Source organism: Rhinolophus sinicus, linkage group LG06 (genome assembly GCF_036562045.2).
Source record: "Rhinolophus sinicus isolate RSC01 linkage group LG06, ASM3656204v1, whole genome shotgun sequence".
NCBI lineage: Eukaryota > Metazoa > Chordata > Mammalia > Chiroptera > Rhinolophidae > Rhinolophus > Rhinolophus sinicus.
In genome coordinates, this window is record NC_133756.1 from 83083200 (window position 1) to 83096786 (window position 13587).

The window sequence follows — 13587 nt, forward strand, 5'->3', positions numbered from 1 at the left end:
CTGTGGTGGGCACCATTCATGAGGCAGCAAGCCAGGATGGTCATTTCTGGGTTTTGTCATGCTGCTCCAGTACTGAAGGGAACCACAATCTCATCTCTGAGTTGTTTCAGAAAGCTTGGGCTCCTCAGCTTTGGAGTTTTACCTTTCCAGTATTCTGATCTGATCTGTTCTGCGTGTATGTGTCTGTGATGAGCCTGTGAGTGCACAGGTGAGTATGGGCACGCATTTCTCCCTGTACATGTGGGTCTGTGATGTCTAAGGTGAATGCAGTGTGTGCGCTGTCTGTGTGTGTACGGTGTCTGTGCATGTGGGGGTGTGTGTAGACACACACACATTGGGGTGAATGTGGATCTTTCTGGGTATACATCTTATATAGAATGTATGAATGTGCATCTATATGCAGGAGTCTATTTTTGAGTGTGAAAATGGGGCAAGAGGTAAAACGGGTGTATTTGGTGTAAACAATTGTCCGAGTTTGTGAGCATGGGTCTGTATGTTTACAGGGGAGTGTGGATGTGCATTTCTCAGCATGTGCCCCTGCCTGGGTGAGAGAGGGTTAGGGGTGAGTGTGGGTGCATGTGTGTGCATCCACAAATGTGCAAGCTCTGCAGACAGCTCCCTTGCATGCTCTGTATGCCCAGCTCCTATGGCTCCTTCTGCCTTGGTTGCTGCCTCTGGTCTCTGGGGCTTCTGCCTTGCTGGTCCACAGAGAGACCAAACACCCTTCAAACCAGCTGCCTTGTTGGCTACAGCTCACTCAGTTGGCTTCCTGATGCCTACAGTTGCCATGGAAACAAAAGTAGGTCTGTTTCTGTCTGCGACTGGGTCCCTGGGCTAGGGTAGCTGTGGGCCAAAGCCACTGTGGTGAGGGCTGGCCCCGGGGAATAGAGGAGGGATCTGGGGAGCCCTCCAAGCCTTCTTCTCACGTCCTCCTGGTGCCTCTTTTCTGCCTCTAAACATGAGGGCAGGTTCCTGTTGTCAGACAACTGGGATCAAAACAAGGGCCTGAGCAGTTGACTTTTTTCACACACATAATAAAATCCTTTCCTGAAAAAAATAATTCAAGACATATGCTAATTCCACATTACTGTACGTGTCATTTGTACACCATTAATTCAGTGCTTAAAATAAAATGGCTCTTAGGAGAGAGCTGGTATTATCTGATGGGAGAACTCTGTACATGCTTTTGTGGCCTGGTTTTATAATAGGCATCTGCTCAGAGTTCACTGCATTGGGAAAACTTGAACATAACAGTGTTAAGCATTGAAGAGATCACAGATCCTGTTTCATTTTGAAAAACTGAGTAGCAAGCACAAACCTAGCTAGGTAAGCAAAGAGCAATACATTGTTAGGGAGACGCATAAAAGTGGCACAACTATAAAGCAAAGCAAGGGGATGATTAATAGGAGAGTTAGGATAGTGGTTAACTCCAGTGGTTAACGTGGGAGGGTCACAGTGGGGGGATCTGAGGCTTCCAAGGCACGAACAACATTGTATGTCTTAACCCTGGTGGTGCAGATCAGATCGGTGATTGTTACCTTTTCACTGCACATACGTATTTGTACTTTTCTGTATGTGTCGTACCTCTGGCCGTAACAAAATCATCCATCCTGAGCTTGTGGCCCCTGGCTTGATTCAGGTGATGAGAGGTGGTATGGGGTCAGGGAATGAGGGTGGGGTGGGGAACACATTTTTATGGGTTCTGGAGCTGCCTCCAGCACTGACTGGCTGTGTGACTTTGAGGAAGCCAGTCAACCTCTCCTGGCTGCTGTTTCTTTGTCTGCAACATAATGAGTACACTGGACTTATTCATTCAATTAAGAATTAGTTTTGAGCTTTCTATGTGCCAGACACTGTACTAGGAAAACAAGTCATGTACAGATGTCACTGCAGCACATTACAGAACATGGTGAGTGTGCTGGAAGCGGCACGGACAGGGAGAGGCTTGGGAGGTTGGAGTTGGGAGAGACTCCCACAGGGACAGTGGAATTGGGTCTTAAAAGATGGGCCAGATTTTAAGTGGCTGAGACAGGGCAGGAGGAAGTGACAGGAATGAAGTCTCAATGCTGTTGAAGGGTGAGGGGTAATTAGGGAAGAGCACAAATGCTATGTGGCTGGAGGGCGGAGGACTTAAAGGCCGGGTCTGGTGTAATTATTGGGTGACTCATTTCAACACTAAAAGGAGGAGCCCCCCCGCCCGGGGCTGGGGAGGAAGCCAATTGGTCAACTGGGGGCAGGGGTAGGGGAGAGGGAGAGGGAAGGCATCAGGGGCTGTTGCCAGTTCCCCGTCCTGGGTTTACGTGACCACTTGGTCCCCAGGACCCTGATGCTTAAGACTGTGGGCCCCACGAGACAATCTGGGTGTCCCTGCCCCTCTGCATTGGCCAGGCTATGAGAAAGGACTCTTTTTCAGATGAAAACCCTGAGGCTCCCAGGGTGCACGAGGCCCCCAGCAGTCCATGCACATCCAGACAAGCCCCATGCCAGCCAGCTCCCAGAATGGGTGTGTGTGGAAGCAACAATCTCTGGAAATGTGTGTGGGGCCAGGACAACACTGGGCAGGATGCTTTGGCTGGCCATCAGGCCTGGCCTTGCCCCACCCTGCCCCTAGCACCCATGCTGACCTGTCCCCTACAACTTTGGGCACATGGTAATAAAGGCAGGAGGCCTGGATTTTGGACCAGAGAAGATGCTGGGTCCACATCCTGGCTCCATCTCTTCAGAGGTGCGACGAATCTCCAGCCTTCTCTGATGGGACTCAGGTGAAGCCTCAGGGACCAGTCATCACATAGGAACTTTCCATGTGGAAGGTTTGGCCCTTCCAGGTGGAACGACTTGTTCATCTCCTACCCGTGCTCGTTTGGTACTTTGCTTAGGAAACCATGCTGCTTTGTTTTGGTGGAGATGGTGTCTTTCACCATTGAAGTATGTAAAGTGTTTTAATGTTGCAAGAGTATAGTGTCAGGGCTCCAGAACACCTTCTCCCTGGGGGATGCCTGAGTGATGACTCACTGGAGAGCCTCCCCACCACCCATGTCCCCTGTAGCAAGATCATCTGTGCTTGACTGTTCTTGGAGCACAGGACCTTTTGCGAGCCAGCTGGGAACTGCAGGCTGCCTTCGGTGGGACCAGGAAGGACAAATGAGAGGCTTTCCCTAGATTGTCTGATGCTCAGAATCCAGCATTGGAGACGGAAGAACCCCAGTCAGGGACCACAGACCCCAGGCAAGGTGGTGCCCACCCCAAGGACCATGACAACTCTGGGGCAAGGGTCATATGTCCATTATGCATGCATCTGCTGAACACATAGTAGGTTCATCAGTATTGAATGAATGCCTTTGGGGCATATTCAGTGTCTTTCATATTTTTGATTCGGTGATTGGTGAAGATCTTAGGAGATAGCCTGGTGGTGTCAAAGGTCCACCATCACTGCTCTTAGTGCCAGAGAGCATGAGTGTTGGAAACAGACAGTTAAGTGTCTGAGTCCTGGCTCTGTGACCTTTGGCCTCTCTAATCCTCAGTTTCCTCATCTCTACAATGGGTGCAGTGTTAGTACCTGTGTCCAGTATACATGAGGATTAAATGAGAGGCTTAGCGCTAGGCCTAGCACACAGCAAATACTAGCAGTTATTGCTCAGTACAGGAGCAGATGGTGGCATGGTCCCTATTGTCATTGGGGTGGGAGGGGTGCAGTGAAAAGTGGAGGCAGGGGGGAGGACTTTGGCAGGAAAGCAGGTCGTTCATGGGGAGGCTTGTTTGTAAGTCAGGTGAAGGCAGCAGGGAGTCATCAGGTCAATGATGTGTGGAGCTGAGCGGGAGAAAGATGAGCTTGTGGGAAGGGAAGAGCCATGTTTCGCACCAAGCAAGGTGTTTATTTGATTCATTCAGCACAGGTGTACTAAGCACCCATGATACCAAGCACTAGTCTAGGCCCCGGGGATACAGCAGTAACCGAAAAGTCAAAGCCCCTGTATCTGAGGAACTTACTCTGGTGGGATCCAGTGGAATGCTTTTATCATCCAACAAAAGTGTTTGGAGCTCTTGTCTGCCCTGTGCTTTCTAATGAAAGCCTTTTTCAGAAAGTTCTAACCTTGCCTGGGTGGACTATGAAGAAAAGGAAAATCTGTTCACATTTAGATCAGGAGACATGAGGGTAAGGAAACAGGTCACATCATGCGAGGGGCAGTGGCATCAGCAGGGGCAGCCCTGTCTGGCTGGAAGGCCTGGAACGAGGGGAATTTTCAGGTCAGTGATGATGGGAAACTCAGGGTGGAATCAGCTGAGCAATGGATCCCTGTCCTCCTTGCTCCTGCTCCTTCACCTGTCCGAGAGCCTGCATCTCATGGCTGACATGGCCGTGGGCTGGCTGACTCGATTTTGTCCAGTTCTTGACTGTCACCGGCCTTACCCCCCAGCCTGTGGGCCCTGAACCCTACCCCTGAACTTTCCTTGCTCAGAAAAGAGCAATAGCATCAGAACCAGAGGGAACCACACAGCGTCTTGGAAATAGCTCTTTTCTCAAGGGTCAAGAATTAATCAAGACCAGTAGAACTGGCAATCACGAGGATATGGTCTAGTATGGTATTCTGGCAAATTCTTGGTTCCTGTTTGCAAAGATGCATTAATAGGTGGCTTAGGAGATCCTCCCAAGTTGTGATGCATCTACAGGGTGATGTCAGTAGCTCCGAGAGTGAAGCCCTACGCTAGGGGTGGTGGAAACATGCTGTCTTAGGGTTCCCCAGGGAAACAGAATTGACAGGAGATAGATTTATTATAGGAATTGGCTCAGTTCTAGAAGCCAAGAGGTCCCATGATCTGCCGTCTGCAAGCTGGAGACCCAGGCAAGTCTGTGATGTAATTCAGTCCAAGTCAGAAGGCCTGAGAACCAGAGGCACCAATGTTTAGGGCAGAGGATGGGTGTCCCAGCTCAGCAGAGAGCAAATTCACCCTTGCTCCACCTTTTTGTGCTATCCACACCCTCAGCGGATTGGATGATGCCCAGCCACATTAGTGAGGGTGATCTTTACTCAGTCTACTGATTCAAATGCTAAGTTCTTTGGGAGACACCCTCACAGAAACATCCAGGAGTAGTGTTTGAGGGGGTCAAGTGCACACATGAGATTAACCATCACACACACTCAGCCCCGCTTCCAGCCTGGCTGGCAGCCGAGTTGCTAGAACTCACTTTATTCATTCTCACATCTGAGCCTTTGCTTGGATGCCTGCCCCTCGTCTCAGCCTAGATGAGTCCTACCCCAGAAACACTTGAGTTAGAAAGAACATAGACTCTGGAGTCAGTGGACCACAAATGTAAATCTCAGCTCTGGCCTTTTCTGTGTGAGCTTGGGGAAGTCCCGTAAGCCCCAGGCCTCAACCTCCTCCTAGGTGAGAGGAAACTTACAGGCTGACGTAGGGATCCTAGGTGAGGTTGGTAGTGCCTGTGGCACCTGGTAAAGTATGCAGCAGGTGGATGGGCTCAGCAGCTTTGTTTCCTTTTGTAAAAAAGGAAGGGTACGCAGACTTTATTTTAAATGTAGCTACTAAAAGTCCACCTCCTCCGAGATGTCTCCCAAGCCACCAAAGCCCTCCTCCTCCCTCCTCCTCCTCCGCTCTCTCCAGCCCTGTGCTACTCCTTAGTCTTCAGGACCTTGGCCATGTCTGCCTGGGAGGCCAGGCCTGGCGTGTGTGTGTTTGTGTGGAGTGTCAGTCCCCTTTACTCGTAGTTGTGGAGCACACACAGTACATGGGGAATGTTTGCTGATTGCTGCTGGTGGGCAGGAGCTGCCTGTGAGGAATGAGAACCTGAGGCCTGGGCTCATGGCCTTGGCAGCCAGGACAGTACCCAGGCTGTAGGGTGAGGTGGGGGAGTCTATGGCCATCTTTCTGACTTGGTCCCCATTCCCATCCCCGTTTAGGGGCCCCCACCATTTCTCCCTGACCTTGTTTCTCATTGGCTCAGCCCTGTCCTGCTAATGAGCTGAGCCAGCCGCTTGGCACCCGCTTTCCGATGTGCTGACTCAGTCCTGTGGCTCCCGCTTCCTCTGCCCTTGTTTGAAAATGCCAAGTTAATTGCTCTCCAGCTTCAGGCTGCACTGGCAGGGGCATGGCCCCCCTTTCTTCTCCCATTCAGCAGGCCCTGCGGTAGGGACAGACCAGTGGTTTCCAGCCCTGGGCCTGCCCTCTGTGGATAGGGCAGTGCAGGTGTCGGGGAGAGGGGCAGAGGGCAGAAGGGAGAATGGGCTATCAGTTCATTAGGGACAAATGGGGGTGGGGAGCTGGCACCCTTGGAGCCTGGTGTCTGTATTTCCTGGCCCTCAGAATCCCGAAGATGCCAGCCACTGCCAGGGTGGCCCTGGATGGGAAGGAAGGGAAGCTAAAAGGACTGGTGGGTGGCTTCTCAGATCTGTGCCCAGAGCTGAGGACCAGGAGAGGGTCATGGTGCTGGGAGGGAGACCTTAAGCCTCAAGACAGGTAGGAAGGAAGAGAAGGAAGGAAGGAAAAAGGAAGGAGTGAAGAGGGAGGGAGGGAATGAAGGCAGGCAGGCAGGCAATGGTGATTCTCATACAGAGAAGCTCTCATTTAATTCCCACAGGGTGGGCTACAGACGCTCTCTCCAGGGTGAGAGTCACAATATTTAAGAACAGTGTGGCACCAGCCCTTACTAACCAGGATGGATGCCAGGCAGGGGCTGGGCAGGGTCCTAGGGTCCCAGTGGTCCCTGAGCTGTGCCAGAAGTTAACCGTTTGATTGCTGGGTCATGGAGAGGTAGAGAAGAGTGGGTGGTGATACATGTTCACCGGTCAGAGAGAAGTATTTCAGTGTTTTATTTAACAACGTAAGCTCCACAGCCAGAGCTCCTCGTCTGCTTTGCTCACTGACGTGTCCCAAGTGCCAAGAAGTGACCCGGCATATAGTAGGGACTCTAGCCTCTGTTGAATGAACGGGTACAGGTGGAGCTGAATGTCAGCCTGGAGCTACCAGGTGAGGGAGTCGACCTCAGTGGTAAGTGGCAGAAGGGTGACAGTGAGTCAGGGGCCACGTGAGGATCTGAGAGGCAGCAGGGGATATGTGAGGGCAGGGCCTGGAGGTGCCCGGTCCTGGGGAGGGCACACTAGGGATTCTTCCTTCTAGACCTTGAATTTTAGGGTTCCTCTCCTGGAGCTTGGTCTCTGGCCTCACCCAGGTTGGCTGGGTGGCGCTCAGAGTTTGGACGCAGAGGGACAGGTAAGACCTCGGGAGGCCCTGGGGGAGGCCTGGACGATGTGCACTAATCCATTTTTTTTTAGATCACTATGAGAAAGAGAGAGGAGAAAGTAGGAGACAGGATTAGAAAGGAAGCACTAATCATGAAGGAATAGACACGTGAGAGTTTTCTCTGGTAAGGAGGTGGCCCCCACCAAGCATCTGTGGCCGGTGGAGCCTCCGGGGGGACTGCCATGTGTTTGCAGGCGGGTTTTCTGGCCTCGGCATCCTTGACATGACCTGAGTAAGGGGACAGGCCCTCTTGCCTTCTTTCTTTCCATCCTCCTACTAGAGCCTAGGAAGGTTGGAGGGTATGTGGGAGACTGTGGGACAGGGAGGGGTGGAAAGGGAGAAGGGACATAGAGCAAGAACACGGGACACAAGTAGGGCCCTCCCTCTTGGTTTTGTTATACCCATTTCCGTTTCTCTTCTCTCTGAAGAGGGAGATATTTGCTGATCATCTTCCCACGCTTCAGACCAGAGGCTTCCCACAGACTGTGCAGCAGGAGGAAAGAATGGAAGAGAGAAGGTGCACAGGAGAGAAGAGGAGATTTCCCAAGTAAGTGGGACATCTATGGATTATGGACCCCAAAATACACCATTAGCACTCAGGACCTGAGGGACGTCAGTGGACCTGGCTAGTTTCAGTGCTTCCCAGAGCCCTGGAGCGAGTCCAAGCTGAGCAGGCCACACTCCCCTCCCCACCCTGGCCGATTTGGGGGCTGCCCTGTCACGTGCTCCTTCTCTTTTCCCTCCTTGGGTCTCCAGCCAGCCTGCCGGCTTGATGAATTAGCCCCATAGATATTCCTTCGGGAAAGCAAACACATATCATATATATCTTTGACAAGTTATTATTCTCCCTTATCAGGATTCGGGTGCATCCTGCGCCCGCCATTACTCAAACTGCACACCCGCCCTGCCTGGGACCAGGCACCAAGCCTGCTACTCGGCAGCACCCTGCCAGGCTGGCTGTGTACCCTGCCCTGCACCTGGATTGTGTTGTGTGCCTGTGAGCATGTGAGCGTGCGTGTGTGTGTGTGTGTGTGTGTGTGTGTGTGTGTGTGTGTGGTGTGTGTGTAGCTCACACCTGTTCTCCAGGCCAGAACCTGAGCAGGAGCTGCCTTGACCCCCTTTTGGCCCAACAGCCTGCCTCGACATATTTTCTCAGGCACAGGGTGGGTGCAGTCCAAGATGAATCTGGTGGACTTCTGGGCCTTTGGTACTTTCAACGGAACCAGGAGCAGGAGTTCTGTCCCAAGGAATGTTCTAGTTTAGGCCTCACTCATGTCTACTTTGGGCTTAGAGGTGGGTGCGCCCCCTTCCCCTTTGCTGCTGGGCCCTCCCCGGCCTGCTGGCAGGGCTGGCTGTTCGGCCACCTCCCGTCATCCCAGAGCTTCTTGGAACCACAGGGGCTGCTCAGGACGACCCACCGTGTCCCCTGAGATGGCTGAGACCAGTGGTTGGCGAGGGCGGCCCGATGAATGAGATGTAAGTGAATATTAGTGCTCTCAGCCTGACCACTGGGTTGTGATTTGTCATCTTTCACCCAGCGAGTTCCCATTGCCCCAGAGCCAGGCTCCATATTAGCAAGTCTTCTACTTAGGAATTTATCAATGGGGCGTTTGGAATTGCTCCTCACAGCCTGAAGGCCGCTAACACACTCAGGTCTCAGGTCTCAGGTCTCGGGATGGGATGGGAGGTGGGCACTGGGTGTGAGTCTGAGGTGCCCTCTGGCCAGTCAGGGAGGGCCTCATACCCTGGGAGTCAGCCTGATTCTGAGGTTGGGAGGCCCCTGCTGCCTCGATTTGTGCTGGGTTGGGGCAGGCTGGCTCTGGATTTCCCCCCCACCCCCACCCCTAAGAGCTGAGGGGCACTGTGAGGAAACCGCCTTCCCCTCTGCTAAAACTGTCCACCATCTCAGTACAGAGAGAAAGTTAGTAAAGACTGAGGCAGCTGTCACCTGAGAGCCGGCCCCTCTCCCTGTAAGAGTTCATGTGCTTTGCCACTACCAGTCCTCCAGCCTCACAGTGTGCGCCCCTGGCCCAGCTGCCTGGCCGGCCCCTCAGGGCACACTGCATCATGGAGAGGGTGGGGAAGGAGTAGAGGAAGCCTTGCTATAGGCAGGCCTGGGTGACACTCTGCAGGTGGATACCAGAGACATACATGACTCTACACCTAGCCTCAGAGGCTCCCAGTCTACTGCAGGGACAGCTTCAGGAGGAGGAGGAAAGACCAGTGGTCCTGAAAAGCATGCTGGGCCTGCATGGAATTCACTGCAGGAAATGAGGACAGGGGAGACTGTCAGCTAAGGGGTGTGTGGTGGGGGGAGGGCTGAGGGACGGCTTCTGGAGAAGGGAGTGTTTGGATGGGTAGGATTCCAATGACACTTGCATTTGCCTGAGGAAAGGAGTGGGTGAGAGTGTTGGGGGGAGGGCAGAGGCCAAATTTGGAGAGTGCTGTGGACACTCACTCAGGGTTCCAGCCATTGTCCTTGTCGTGCGGGGCGGCCTGCGGGGTCTCTGCTCCCGCTCCCCACACAAGAACGCAGGATGTGGTGAGGCCAAAAAGGAACACCCACGGAGCCATAGGTAGGGGAGTCATACCACTACGGTCTCACTGGAGGCTGGGTTCACTGGACGTGCGACCTGCTGTCCGTTTTTCTGCCAACTGACCGACTGACGACTCTCCTCCACTCTCCTTGGCTCTCCTCGGCTATCCTCTGTAGCCGCAGCAGTTATATTAGTGGCCAATGGCTCAATGGCTACAGCTGACGGCCATCTACCACCCGAGCCAGCACCCCTCCATATGAGGCCGAGAGCCTGGAAATTGCTCTTTGGGGCTCTGTCCCCACAGCCCTAGAGCCAGAATCCTGCCAGCGAGGGGAACCTTCCTCCTGACTTCTAATGCCCTCATCAGCTGGGAAGATGGGAGGCAAATGAGATGAAAATGGTGAATGGGAGACTGGTGTGGTTTGGCCTTTTGGGGCCATAGTGTCCAGGCCTCTAAGCTCCTGTACCTGGGTAAAGTCTCCAATGCTCAGAGGCCTGGTGCTGCCACAGTAGGTGTGCCCATCAGAGGCAGTTTCCCTGCTTTAACTGGGACTAATTGTTCTGCACCTGGCCTGGGTGGGTGTGGATGGGTTGGTTGCAGTTGTCATCGCGGCCACTAGAGGGACGTCCCAGCCCACGTTTCTCTCCTTCCTGAAAGCGGGAGGGCCCAGGCAGGGATGGGAGATGGGGGTGCCGGTTGCCTGTGCTGCTGTCTAGGCTGGGTTCCTTGTGCTGGGAATGGAGGTTCCTGTTCTATACCCTCTCTGAATTGGGGCCTATTATTGTCTGAGCTCTTCAACCCCAAGTTAGGAAAGAAAAATCAGTATTTTGAAGCCATGGGAAAAGGGCATTTTGTTTAAACATTTAATATCTACAATCCTAATTTTAGTGCCTTTTACAAAAAAGTGGTTGTGAATGGTAAAAGACTTTGTAGAAGACCACACAGGTGGTGGTCAATGTGACAGGCTTTGGTACCAGACTGTCTGGTTGGAATCTCAGCCCCACCACTTAATTACTGGGTGACTTTAGCCTGGTTAAGTAGCACCCCCAAGCCTCAGCTGCGCATCTGTAAAATGGGGATTACAATACCTATCCTGTAGGTTAATTGTAAGAATAAACACGGTAGGGGTCACTCAGCACTTGCCTGGGACATAGTAAATGCTCCAGTGCAGCGCCTTCATTTTCTTTCTTGCTTTTTTTTTTTTTTGTGCTGTTGTGTTTTGCTTTGTTTTAATTAAAATTTATTGGAAGTGACAATGGTTAGTAAAATTACATAGGTTTCAAGTGCACAATTCTGTAATACATCGTCTGTATATCACATTGTGTGTTCACCACCCAGAGTCAGTTCTCCTTCCATCACCGTATGTTTGACCTCGTTTACCCTATTCTACCATCCCCCTTCCACAGTTCGTTCATTTTCATGGTAGGCAATTACATTTGATTTAGATGGAGCAGTAAAGGCCAAAATTTATTTATTTATTGATTGATTGTCAAATTTTAGTTTATTTATTTAATTTTTAGAAAAGATTTTAATTAAAATATAGCTAACGTGCAACATTATATTAGTTTCAGGTGTACAGCATAGTTATTCAACATTTACCAAGTGTGATCAGAAAATAAGAATGTTTAAATAAAAAAATTATTACAATGAAAGACACATTGTCATCAATCCCCCTCAAAATACTCCCCCTTGCTTCGAACACTCTTATCCACCATTCTTGCTACTTTCTGAAGCAGTTCTGGAAGTCCTCTTTTGTGAGTGTTTTTAGTTGTCCTGTCATGGCTGCCTCGATGTCCTGAATCGATTCAAAATGTTTAACTTTTATGGTCATTTTGACTTTGGGGAAGAGCCAGAAGTTGCATGGTGCCAGATCCGATGAATAAGGTGAATGAGGGGACAGTGTAATGTTTTTATTTGACAGAAATTGCTGTACCAGAAGTGATGTGTGACATGGATCCTTTCCATTGTGATCACAAAATATAGTGAATGCTGCTGCCAAGTGCCATTCAACAGAAAGGCAGGGATCGTCAATAGGGGAAGCAGTGCGTTGAACCTTAGTAACAGTGTGTGACAAATTTCAGCTTGTTTGGTGCAGTCAGTCAGGTGTGAGCTACGGTTGAGAGAAGGTATGTTTTAAAGTGTGTGTAAATCATCCTCCATCATGACAACTCTCCGTGTCACACATCGCTTCTGGTATATGGCAATTTCTGTCAAATGAAAAATTTATGGTGTGACCACTTCCACCTTATTCACTGGATCTGGCACCATGCATCTTCTGGCTCTTCCCCACAGTCAAAATGATTAGGACATAGAGGCAGCCATGACAGCGCAACTAAAGACACTCACAAAAGAAGACTTCTAAAACTACTTCAGACAGTGGCAAGAACGATGGGACCAGTGTGTCTGAAGTGAGGGTGAGTATTTTGAGGTGGATTAATGGCAATGGGTCTTTTATTGTAATAGATTTTTAAAATGTAAACATTCACTGTATTGTTTGATCACACCTCATATATACCTAAAGAAGTGATCACTGTGGTAAGTCCAGCAACCATACAATATCATTGACTATATTCCCTATGCTGTACATTACATCCCCATGACTTTTTTGTTTTATACTTGGAGATTTGAACCTCTTATTCCCCTTCACCTTTCCCCCCTTTTTAATTTTTCAATTACAGTTGATGTTCAATATTATTTTATATTAATTTCAGGTATATTAGCATAGTGGTTAGATGTTTGTGTAATTTAAGATATGATCCCCCTGAGTAGTCTAGAACCCACCTGGCACTATACATAGTTATTACCATATTATTGACTATATTCCTTCTGCTTTATGTTACATCCCCATGACTATTTTGTAGCTATCAGTTTGTACTTCTTACTCTGTTCATCTTTTATACCCTGTCCCCTAAACCCCATCTATCACCCCAGCAAATCTAGTACCCATTTGACACCATACATAGTTATTAAGATATTATTGACTATATTTCTTATGAAATACTCTAAATCCCTATGATTACTGTGTAACAACCAATTTGTACTTCTTAATCCCTTCCCCCTTTTCACTCATCTTCAACCTCCCTCCCATCTGGCAACCATCAAAATGTTCTCTGAATTTATGAGTTTATTTCTGTTTTGTTTATTTTATTCTTTAGATTCCACATATAAGTGAAATCTCATTGCATCAGTCTTTTTCTGTCTGACACTCCACTCAGCACATCACCCTGTAGGTCCATCAAAGCCACTGCAGATGGCAAGAACCCATTCCCTTCCCTGGCTGAGCAATATTTTATTGTATACACTTGTTTGTACGGCCTGCTCTTTAGCCATTCTTTCATTGAGAGACAACCAGGCTGCCTCCACATCTTGGACATTGTAAACAGTGCTACAATGAACATATGGATGCATACATCCCCTCGAAGTAGCATTTTGGGTTTTTTCAGATAAATACCCTGAAGTGGGATGACTTTGTCCTTCTTTGTCTCTTGTCATAGCCTTTGTTTTAAAGTCGATTTTGTCTGTTATGAGTATTGCTCCCCCACCTTTTAAATTTTTTTAAAAAAATTTCCATTTTCATGAAATATCTTTTTCTATCCCTTTACTTTCCATTTGTGTGTGTCTTTCTCTCTGAAGTGAGTTTCTTGTAGGCAGCATATGTAAGGGTCCTGTTTTCTTATCCATTCAGCCATTCTATGTCTTTTGAGTGGAGCATTTAATCCATTTACATTGAAAGTAATTGTTGATAGATATGTAGCTCTTGCCATTTTATTATTCATAATTTTGATGTTTTTTTCC

General features: G+C 49.7%; 1 long non-coding RNA gene across 1 annotated transcript in view; it reads left to right on the top strand.

Moving 5' to 3' along the window:
- The first annotated feature begins 7697 nt into the window (after positions 1–7697).
- Positions 7698–13587, top strand: part of LOC141572423 (uncharacterized) — a 471478-nt gene continuing 465588 nt past the window's right edge. The window contains exon 1 of the long non-coding RNA XR_012497782.1: positions 7698–7801. This is a non-coding gene — a long non-coding RNA (uncharacterized LOC141572423). The remainder of the gene's footprint in view (positions 7802–13587) is intronic.